Source organism: Castor canadensis, chromosome 15 (genome assembly GCF_047511655.1).
Source record: "Castor canadensis chromosome 15, mCasCan1.hap1v2, whole genome shotgun sequence".
NCBI lineage: Eukaryota > Metazoa > Chordata > Mammalia > Rodentia > Castoridae > Castor > Castor canadensis.
Window position 1 is genome coordinate 30,851,963 of NC_133400.1, and position 10,501 is coordinate 30,862,463.

Below are 10,501 nucleotides of genomic sequence, written 5' to 3' on the forward strand. Positions count from 1 at the left end.
TGAGCCAGTGTTCCCCTGAGCCGTGCAGCCCACTGCTGGTAGCCTGCCCTTGCTTTTATTGGGTTTCAGAGACAGGGGCTCAAATCATTGGGATAAAAAGAGGACATGGCCAATAGTCTGGGTATTTTGTCTGTGCTGTCAGTACCTGGGTGTTGGGGCATGTCTGGACTGCTGAGATCTGACTTTCTGCTCTATAGCCCAGTGCTTTTTCCTTCTCCTTGGATTGTAAGGCCCACTCAGGATGTTAAACTCTGAGAATTGTAAGGGAGCAGCAGTATATTCTTGTTTCCTCCTGCCTTTTAGAATAAAAAAAAAATCAAAGCAAGATGAAGCAAGTAAATATAAAACTGTAACCAAAAAGAAGTTTAGAAAAACAGGCTATGAACTGTGGTCAAGACTTACCTGTGCTGATGTTTTTCCACTCGGGGTAGGAGAAATGGTTCGAGAACAGGCCTTAAATAACAGAGACAGCGCTGGGGACATGGCTCCCTGGTAGAATGCTACCTAGCATGTCAGTTCCATCTCCAGTATCCAGCACCCCATGCCCCTCAAAAAATAGAGACTGCCTCAATGATAATGTGACTCCCTTTTCTGGTCTTTTAGTTCTTCCTGTCTCATCTGGGAAGAGAAAGTCTCCCCTGGGGCACCATGAGTCTGCTCCTTATCAAGGGTCCGTGGCCTAAGATCCAGTCTTCAGTGGGCAACAGAATCTAGCTTGACGTTCCTAACATTGCTTTACTTAATTGCATTTATTTTTCACGATTACCTTATTTTCCACTTATTACAGTGTCTAAGTAGGGCTCGAGGAGGAGGGGGAGATCAGTAACAAACAAACAACCATATAAAATAATGTCAGAAGTAAAATGAAGAGAAATAAAGCAAGTTAGGAGACCAGAGTGACAGGCATGGAGGTTCTATTTTTGACAGAATGGTAAGGGCAGGACCCTCTGAGGCAGTGTCAAGTGTCATGTGAGTGAAGGCTGGCTTGACAGAGGTGTAAGCCATATCTCGAGGAAAAGCATTTCTGGGAGGTGGAGCCATGCTGCAAATCACTGAGGTGGGTGTGTGCACATGGGGCTGAGGGATAACCAGGAAGCCCGTGAGGTCAAGTTGCAATGAGCAAGGGGGCGTGGCAGGAGATATGAATCATATAGGACCTTGTTGGCTGTGGTAATAATTTTATTCATAGTGAAATGGAAGCCATTGGAATGTCTTGAGTGGAGAAATGACACCATTTAGTTTCTGGGTTTTGTTTTTTGAGATAGGGCCTTGCCATGTAGCCCAGGCTGGCCTCATATCCAAAATCTTCTTGCCTCAACCTCCCTGTGTGAGTGTTAGGATGATGGATGTGAACTGCCATGCCTGGCTTTTCCAAACTGTTTTTCTATGTGGTTCTAACAATTTTGCATGAAAGTTCCACTTCATAACCTCAATAGCATGGGCACTTTCAGTCTTTTACACGTCAGTCATTCTGGTAGGCATGATGAGGCAACTCATCATGACTTTAACATGCAAACTATAATCTTATCATTCACCTACCAAGCACTTTGGGACTCCCGCTCTGTACTGGGTTCCTACAGAGAACCCAGTACATCTGCATAACCTGTGTTTATTTCTCTTCATGAAAGCTTTACCAGGCTCAGTGATTTTACCTGTCACCTGGGCTACACTGCAAGAAAGAAAGAAAGAGAGAGAGAGAGAGAACGGAAGGATGGAAGGAAAGAAGGAAGGAAGGAAGGGAAGGAAAGAAGGGAAAAATTATTGGTAGGACACATTCACTCTAAGCACACACATCTCTTTAACCCAGCCACTTCCATCCTTGGAATATACCCAAGAGAAAGGCATATATGTTCCCTAAGACACCTGCTTTAATCACAATAGTAAGAAATTAGAAATGATAGAAGTATCCATCAGTTAATTGGATATAGATATTGTATATTCATGCAAGGAAATGTAGAGATAAAATAAATGGACTATGGCTACGCACAGCAATAGAGATGAATTTCACAAACATGAGAGTGAGTGAAAGAAGTCAGATACAAAAGATTCACTGTAGAATTCCATCTATGTAAAGTTAAGCAATAAAACCAGCCCAACCTCCTGTCTGGCGTTGGCAGTCCGGATGGTGGTTTCCACTGGAGGCTGCTGCTATTCAGGTAATGAGCTTTTTGCTCCAGGCACTGCTTATACCAAGGTGTTCACTTTGTGAAAATTCATCTAACTGTATGATGCTATTCATGAGCATTTTGGTATAAATGGTGCGCTATAACAAAAAGGCAAAAGAGCAAAAGGTTGGAAAACCAACATAGGGCATTTATCGGCCTAAGAAGTGGTACTCCTTGAAAGCTTCAGTGCATACCAAAAGGTTTTAGATAATTAGTCAATGAGATGCCTTACTTAATTCTCAGAGGCTGGGGACACTAAGCATGTTCAAAGCTCTCTTCCTTCTTTAAATGACTCCATGGACCTCCTATCCCAAATATGCAGTGCACTGCACTCTGTGCAAATCTAACTTGGGTCTCTGTCACTCTGTCCTACACTCGTAGCTGGGTGTTCAGTAGAGGGAAAGCATTGTCCTATGTTTACAAAGAAAGCCCAAGACACCAAAGGCAGAGTGAAGTTATTGGCAGATGCCATAAAATGTTCTAAAGGCCTCTATCATGTCTACCTTCCAACTAGCCCCACACCTGTGGAATTTCAAGCCATCCACTGCTAAAAGCCACCATGGACACGATTAATCTACTTCCTTGGGGCAGTTCTGATGACTTCTAATGACATAGATAAGGCTGAGTGCAATATCACCAGCTCCCCATGTCTGAATAAAATTAGATGCTACTCTTTTACTTCCCTGGTACTCACCTACTGTGTTATTTCCACACTTCTTCCATATAACATACGCTGTGATTTTCTTGTTGTTTTGCTTATTGTTCACTATCTGTCTTTCCGAGCTAGAATGCTAGCTGCACCGGGGACTTTGTGTTTGTGTGTGTTGATGTACTCCGAGAACCTAACTCTCAGAGTCTGGCACATAGTAGGTATTCAATATATACCTGTTTGATGTTGAAGGTTGAATGGCTGAAGTTCACTAGGGTAAATTCATTGTGTGCTGTTATTACACTCTGTGCTTTACATGGACATATGTAATATTTAGCAATCCAGGAGACAGATAGATACAAGAAGAGAAACTAAAACACAGAAAGGCAGATTAACCTGTGGAGGGCCACACAGCTTGTAAATAATGGAGCCAGGGTTCAGTCCAAACAGTCAGATTCTAGATCACTAGTTCTTGACCACATCCACTGAATTGAACAGAGCCATGCCAGGAAGAGGTTACACCCTCCACAGGTGAGTTTTGCAGGTGGTAGACATCAGTTTGACTTTCATAATTTGTTCTTTCCCTGTAATTGCATCCCAGTTTCCATCTTTGGAATCATTCTTTCCTCCATTTTCCATCAATGGGCTTCCAGGACAGTGGACTGTATTCCCAAGCTAGAGGCAAAGCATGTGAGATGAGAGAAAGCCAGGAATGCTCATGTGACCTGGTCAGTGCTGAGACTGCTGGGACAATGGCTTCACTTTCCCTGTAGACATGGATGTGGGAAGCAGTAGGCATCATCTTAGGAGTCTGCCGGGGTGAGGTGCTTAAGAATAGGTGAGACCCCTGAGAAGAACGGGTCCCTTCCTTTGTTTTTTATCTTTTCTCCTTTCTTTGTCTGTTTTTGTTTCTTCTTTCCTTTTTCTCTTTTCTCTTCCCTTTCTTTCATTTTCCTTCTTTTCTTTCACCCTTTCTCTTTTTTTTCTTTTCTTCCTTCCTAACATTAATTACATGGTTACTATGCACCAGAAACTAAGGTGCATTTAAATATATCATTCTATTTTATTTTTACTAAAACCATATTACATGGAAATGTTTAATAGCCCCATCTTATGGATGAAGACACAGACTGGAAAATTTGCATAAGATCACCCAATTGCTGAATGACAGAGCCAGGCAATGACTCCAGCTCACACACTCTTAGTTAAGATTAAATGGACTCCCTGTTGAACACAAGATTATGTGTTGGGCAGAGCTGATAGAAGAAAAAGTGGCTACAAGGGCAGCCAAATGGTGATGCAGGCAGCAAGGCAAGGGAGGCTAGCATAACGATGAAGAACAAAGCTTTCAGTGCACCTAGTCCTGAAGTGAACTCTGCCTCCTTCATACACAAGCTCTGTGAACATGGCACGTGTTAACTAACCTCTCTGAGCTCTTCAATTCTCATCTGTACACTGCAGATCATAGTACCTGTCCTGAAATGATATTGCCGGGTTTCTCCAGAAATGGATAGTTTCACTGTCAGCCTGGCATGTGGTGCATGCCTATAATCTCAGTAGGAGAATCATGGTCCAAGGCCAGCTCTGACAAAAGCATGAGGCCCTATCTGAAAAATAAAATAATTAAAGGACTGGGGATGTGATTCAAGTGGTAGAACCCTTGCCTAGTAAGTATGAGGCCTTGAGTTCAATCCCCAGTACTGCCACACACACACCCAAAAAACAATAAAAATCAAAGTATTACCCCATTTTCTGGCACATATGTGAAAACTATTATGATGATAGTACATTGTGTAGTAATGTTGTTCTTGTTATTAGTCACCCTTGAGTTCTCAGTCCCAATACCAGAAGTGTCAAGGACAGAGGACCAAGGGTGCTTCCTCTCTTGTGATGTTTGCTAGCAGCCTATATCCCAACTTCACTGTTGAGCTGAGACTATTTATATGCTACTGGAAAACTCCATGTGATCTATGCCAAGTGAATTTTGTCAACTTTAGGAAGAAAAAAATGTAGGATGTGCAGCCTTTGGGATGTGCCTCTTTAAAGGGATGTCTTCAGAAATACATACGTGCCCCAGTGAGGGTGGAATTAATTAGTCTACTCCCTTCCCAGGTGATGTCAAACAAACAGGTCTCCCACAACCAGCAATCTGGTCACTAAACCACTGATGTGCCATGGGTCTCAAACCTTCCCGAGCCCGGGGCTGTTGCACAAATAGGAAACATCTCCCAGATGTCAGAACCACACAACTTTGGAAAATGGCATTTTAGTAATCCTTTCCTCCAAGTGGAGGCACTTTTTCTGCAGAGCCTCTCTTTCCTATCCTGGGAAAAATGGAATGTTTTGAGGAGAATATTTTCGAAGTACACGTTTTCTGCTTGTCAGTTTAATTGCACATTGTGACTTGTTGGGGATATCCTCTCTCCATCTTGAGGCCCAAGAAGTCCTGGGGTTTGCTTCACTTTTGTTGCCTCCTTTCCCCCACTTCCTGTATTCATATTTTTCAAAAAGCCTTGCATTTGGGTATCAGCGCTGACCAAGAGAACATTCAAAGCTAAAACTTTGCCAGTTTCCAATTTCTTCATGACATTCCTTTTTGTTTCTGCTTTTTCCTTAAAAAAAAATATATATATATATATATATATATATATATACACACACAGGAGATATATATATCCTGGCTTAAGAAAAGTTGACCTGTTTGGGATAAACTGTAGCTATTCCTGCCTGTGCTCCTGGACAGAAGAGGAGCAGAGGCCAGAAGGCCCAGAAGATTCCAGAGGGGAGGTGGACAGGAAAGTCAAGAAGGGCAAGGGCAAATGGGGCCTTCTCCATGGGGGACATTCAATAACTCTCTTAGCCTTTATGCTGTAGGACAGGGTCTCATTTGCTCGATTGGGGGTGACAGCAGCTGGTTTTGTTACAGCATAGCTGGAGTTTGAAATAAAAGCTCAGCTCTCAGAGCTGAGGGTCGCCTTCAGTTGTCTTAGCCATGGGAGGCGGTGGAAATCGGAGGCGTTTGGCAACGGTAGCATAAATCCAGTGTTTGTGAGGGGCGGACAGGCCAGGGAGGAAGGAATGCACAGTTTCCCTTTGACGGTGAAATTTCCTGCCTCTTGTCGGAGACGTTGTCTGGACTCATGGCACAGCAAAGCCTGCATCAATTACTTGAAAGGAAACCAACTCTATTCCTGAAGGTTTGGCAGTAGAAACAGTCATTGTTGAGAAAGGGGAAAAACAAAAATAAAAGACTAATGAACTCCCCTCTCTTAGGAGTTTTCAAAGGCTTCTTGTGTCGGTGGCTGCTTCTCTTTCTTTTGGGAGTTCTTAGAAACCCTCATTAGCCCCTCAATAAATGCTACTTTAAGGGCTTGTAACTTTGTCATTAGATCTGTACTCGAAGATGAATTAAGTTTGCAGCCAAGAAGCCCCTCCCCTCCCAACCAGCTCTTCACAATTACCAAAAAGGCAGGAAAATAGATTTGGGGAGAGGGGGGCGTTGTGGTTTTTACCACTCGTTTATGTGCCTTTCTGTCAAATAGTGATTAATTCAGGGGCACTTAAGTTTTTCTAACTTTCATCCATAATGGCACGTTGACACTTTTATTCGAATCTCCTTACGCCAGCCGGAATAATCTCCTTCAGCAACAGAAACTGCGGGTTAATTGCCACAGAGCAGCTGTTCGCTCTTCTCAGTCCCCAGCCTCTTTCAGCTTTGGAGCTGGGAGCCTGTGGGAGGTGCAGGCCTGCGACTGCGTGGCAGGTAGATTGATTGAATGGCCCCCTTGTTCCTGGCTTGCTGCATCTACACTGGTATCAGGGCCAAACAAAGCCCTTCGCAGCTAAACAGAGCCTCCCTGTCTTGTTTGTCCATTCTTCCACACACTGTTACAAACCCCACTCCAACCCAGCTTACTTACACTCAGATTTGCATGTTCCAGGGCCACACTAGTCCCGGACATGGGAGCCCATGCACAATTAATCTGATTTTATGGTTAATTGAAGGCTAACTAGAAAACCGCTTTGAAACATTCACTCTTGTTACAAAGTCTCTGAAATCAGCTCTTCAGAGCAGAAGAATTTTGGAAGTGAAAGAGAAGGAGATGGCGTGATACCCAGACGGCGCTATGTATGGACAAAGCCAAGTTATGTGAACAACCTTTTCCATTTTCTGCCTTTTAAATTTTATTTATTTATTTATAACAAATACTGGAGTTTGTACTCAAGGGCCTCGCGCTCGTAAAGCAAGAGTTCTACCACTTGAGCCACGCCCTCTGTCTTTTTGCTTTTACTTTGTTCTTTAGGGTTTCTTGCTAACTTTACCCATGCTGGCCTCACACTGTGACCTTCCTGCCTCAGACTCCTGAGTAGCTGGGATTACATGCATGCTCTACCACATCCATAGCCCCTTCTGTTTGGAACAACTTGTGTTCTTGATGGTAAGGTTGCTGGCAGGGTGTCGGGATGTCACATTGGCCATTGTGCAGAAGTGGAGGTCCAGGAACAGAGTGAGGTAGATCTTACGGGAACTATGAAACATCAGTGACCATCACAGATCCTCCCTCCAAACTTCTTACAATCTGTTCTTTACCAAAGGGGAGGGCTGACTGGAGGTATAGCTCAAGCGATAGACTTCCTGGTTTGCAAGCACAAAGCCCTGAGTTCAAACCCCAGTCCCACCAAAAAAAAAAAGGGGGGGGAGGGCTGACTAAAACCACCCAGATATTTAGAGTCCAGTTAGATGGATGAGTTCCCAGTCATCCAATTTTTCTTTATTACTTTCTAAGTATAGCTTACTAACAGAATGGTTGCACAACTTATGGAAGAGAGAAAGAAAGAAAAGAGAGAGAGAGGAGAGAAGGAGGGAGAGAGGGGGGAGGAAAAGAAAACAAGTTTAAAATAATACTCTTTTCTGATCATAAAACTAATATGTGTTATAAGTTCAAACAATCCAGAAACATAAAAGATAGAAAGTGGAAGTCCCCTAAACACTATCCCATAGGAATAAATATTTTACAGCTATTAAAAACAGAGGTGCCTGATGGTGCCTGCGTGGAGGTGCCAGCCCTGCCGAGTCAGTCACTGCCCAGACTTCTGCAGTTCCGCTGTCAGCCCACATCTTCTTCCTTTGTCTTGAAAACACTCTGGGAACTCCAATCACCTTCCAGTTCCTCTGGAAGGTCCAGCCAAGAAAAGTGCTACTCAGGTACATTATGGATCTTGACTTCCACCCACCCCTCTACATCTATCTTTGGATCAAAAGGGACACTGGAAACCTGCTCATTTGTGCTGTATTTATTTAGGCTAAGGATGGCAGGTACACAGTGCACGTGTGATCAGCCATCTTCCCTATGACCATCTCTACACTAGCGTAGCCTCTTTTCTGTTCATCCTGATTGTGGCCTTGAATCTCTCTCAAGACAGAACTCTGTGAGCCCACCACAGGCCCTAAACAGGTGTCCATGTGTCTTGTTTTTTGTTTTTTGTTTTTTTTTTTATTCTGGCCTTGGGAATTCTGAACCTGTATTTGTTCTCAAAGTTGACATTGAACTTCTGTTCTCAATGTCCCCTTATGAAGATCCTTGAGTATAAAATTTACTTAAAAATGAAGCATTTGGAAATTTTGTCATTACTCATCCATCACCCTTTCACTCTGGCTGCCAGGAGGCTCTGAGGTAGCAAATATAATGAACCTATGATTGCCTTGTTTGCATGTCCAGAGTTTTGGTTTCTATCAAAAATACAAGGCAAACTGCCTTGTATTTAAGAGGCAAAGGTATAATTAAATAAACGATCAAATTAAAAAATCATGCATCCAATCTGGAGTCATATCAACACAGGCCTTGGTCTGACAGTCCTTTTGAGGGTTTTTGTTTGTTTGTTTGATGCTTAAAAAAAAAACCTATCCATGTATCCTTTGCATGGTAGCTAAGAAGAAACTATGCCTGTCAGAACAATGTAACCAGAGCTGGAAGCTGGAGATCAAACTGGGTTGATGAGCTGGATATATGAGGTCTTTATCTTCAGCCTTTTGAGAATATTGTTGTGGGCCCATTTTACAGAAAGTGAAGGTAAGCTCAGCTTCCAGGGTCCACCAGAGTGTGTCTGAGTGACACGTCCCTCCTGGATCCTGCTTCCAGTCCACTCTGGTGTGTAATTTTGCACAACCTTTTCCACTTCAAAGCACTTCTGCACTCTCTGATCTTGCCAAATGCTGCTAGTGAGCACATTTAATTTCTACTTTGTTTAGCAATCAGAATTGTCATGACTTGGGAGACGCATGAAATCTCTAAATGAAGGAACCCTAAGGCACTTGACACCCCCACCACCACCAATATGGAGAAAGACTCTGAATCCACAAAATTAGAAAAACATACAGCGAAAGGTTGTTTAAAATTCACAGCTGTCAACATCAAGTATTTTGTGTGAGAGAAAGAATGTAAGAGATATCAAGTTAACAAAAAGCTGCAGATGGATGCGTGCGCAGGGAGGACCGCCTGCCATTGTCGGCCCTCCCTTTTGCAGAGTCTCATTTGCATTCAGGGACAAAGGTCCGCTGTTGGAGACCCTTTCTCTCCATCCTCCTCCAAACTGCGCCTCCCCATCGCCGTGAGGACCCTCTGCCTCCCTCCTACAGGAATGAACACAAATCTGTTATTTTAACACAACGTGAGCACAAAGTGGTGTTTTCACTCCGAATGAAGCTGGGGGAAGACGAAGAATGGGGCCTTTTATTTGCAGGAGATACTCAAAGGAAGTAGGATTGAAGGGTAGGCCAGCGCATATGAATAAAGTTGTTACAGAATTCGCAGCCTGTGGCCTGGGAGCCCCCCTGGAAGTTCCCCAACTGTCAGTGTGGAGCACTCTGTATCAGAATGCATAATTGCATCTGTTAATTACATTTTCAGCCTCCTCCTCCAACATAGAATAAATTCATTTTCTCTCCACTTTTCACAGCGCCTGCAAGAAAAGACTTTTTTTTTCAATTTAATAAACATGATTGACAACAGAAAATGTAGGTTTACTTTCTTCCTGTTATGACTGTGTATTTGAGTGCAAAATGCGCACGTGTATTTTGCTGGTGATCACGGAGCAATCCATTAACAATTGCATTCATTCCACAAATTCTAAGGACCCTGTTCTACTGCTCTTCTAAGAGGAAGCTTGAAATGTGGCACCAAGATATGTTTAAAAAGACACGAAGACCCAGGACATTTAAGCACTGTATCTAAAGTTAAACGCCAGGATAGACTGGCATTGGAGTGGCCAAGACCAGCCTCTGAGACTCGTCCCTGGGCCACACAGTCTTGTACCAATGCCTCTGAACCAGGAAGACTTTGAGTATTTGCCAAAGTCACAAAGAGACAACAGTACCTTTGAATCTAGAGAGGAGGTTAGGGCTGTGGGAGGGAGCCTGTGGTGTCTGTACCTTTCCTGTCTTCTCTGTCTCTTTTTGTGATACTCAGAAGAAAAGGTGAAGTTCACCTGCTGTAGTTTGCATATGGTTTGTTTCCCAAAGTTGTCTTGGAAGCTTAAACCCAGTGTGGTGATGTGATGGAGCCTTTAAGAGGTAGGGCCTCCAGAAGTCATTACATAATGGGGGCTCCACTGTGGATAGAGTAATGCTGGTCTGAAGTTGGGTCTCACTAGAGTGGATTTGTTCTTGAGAAAGGGAGTTATAAATTTA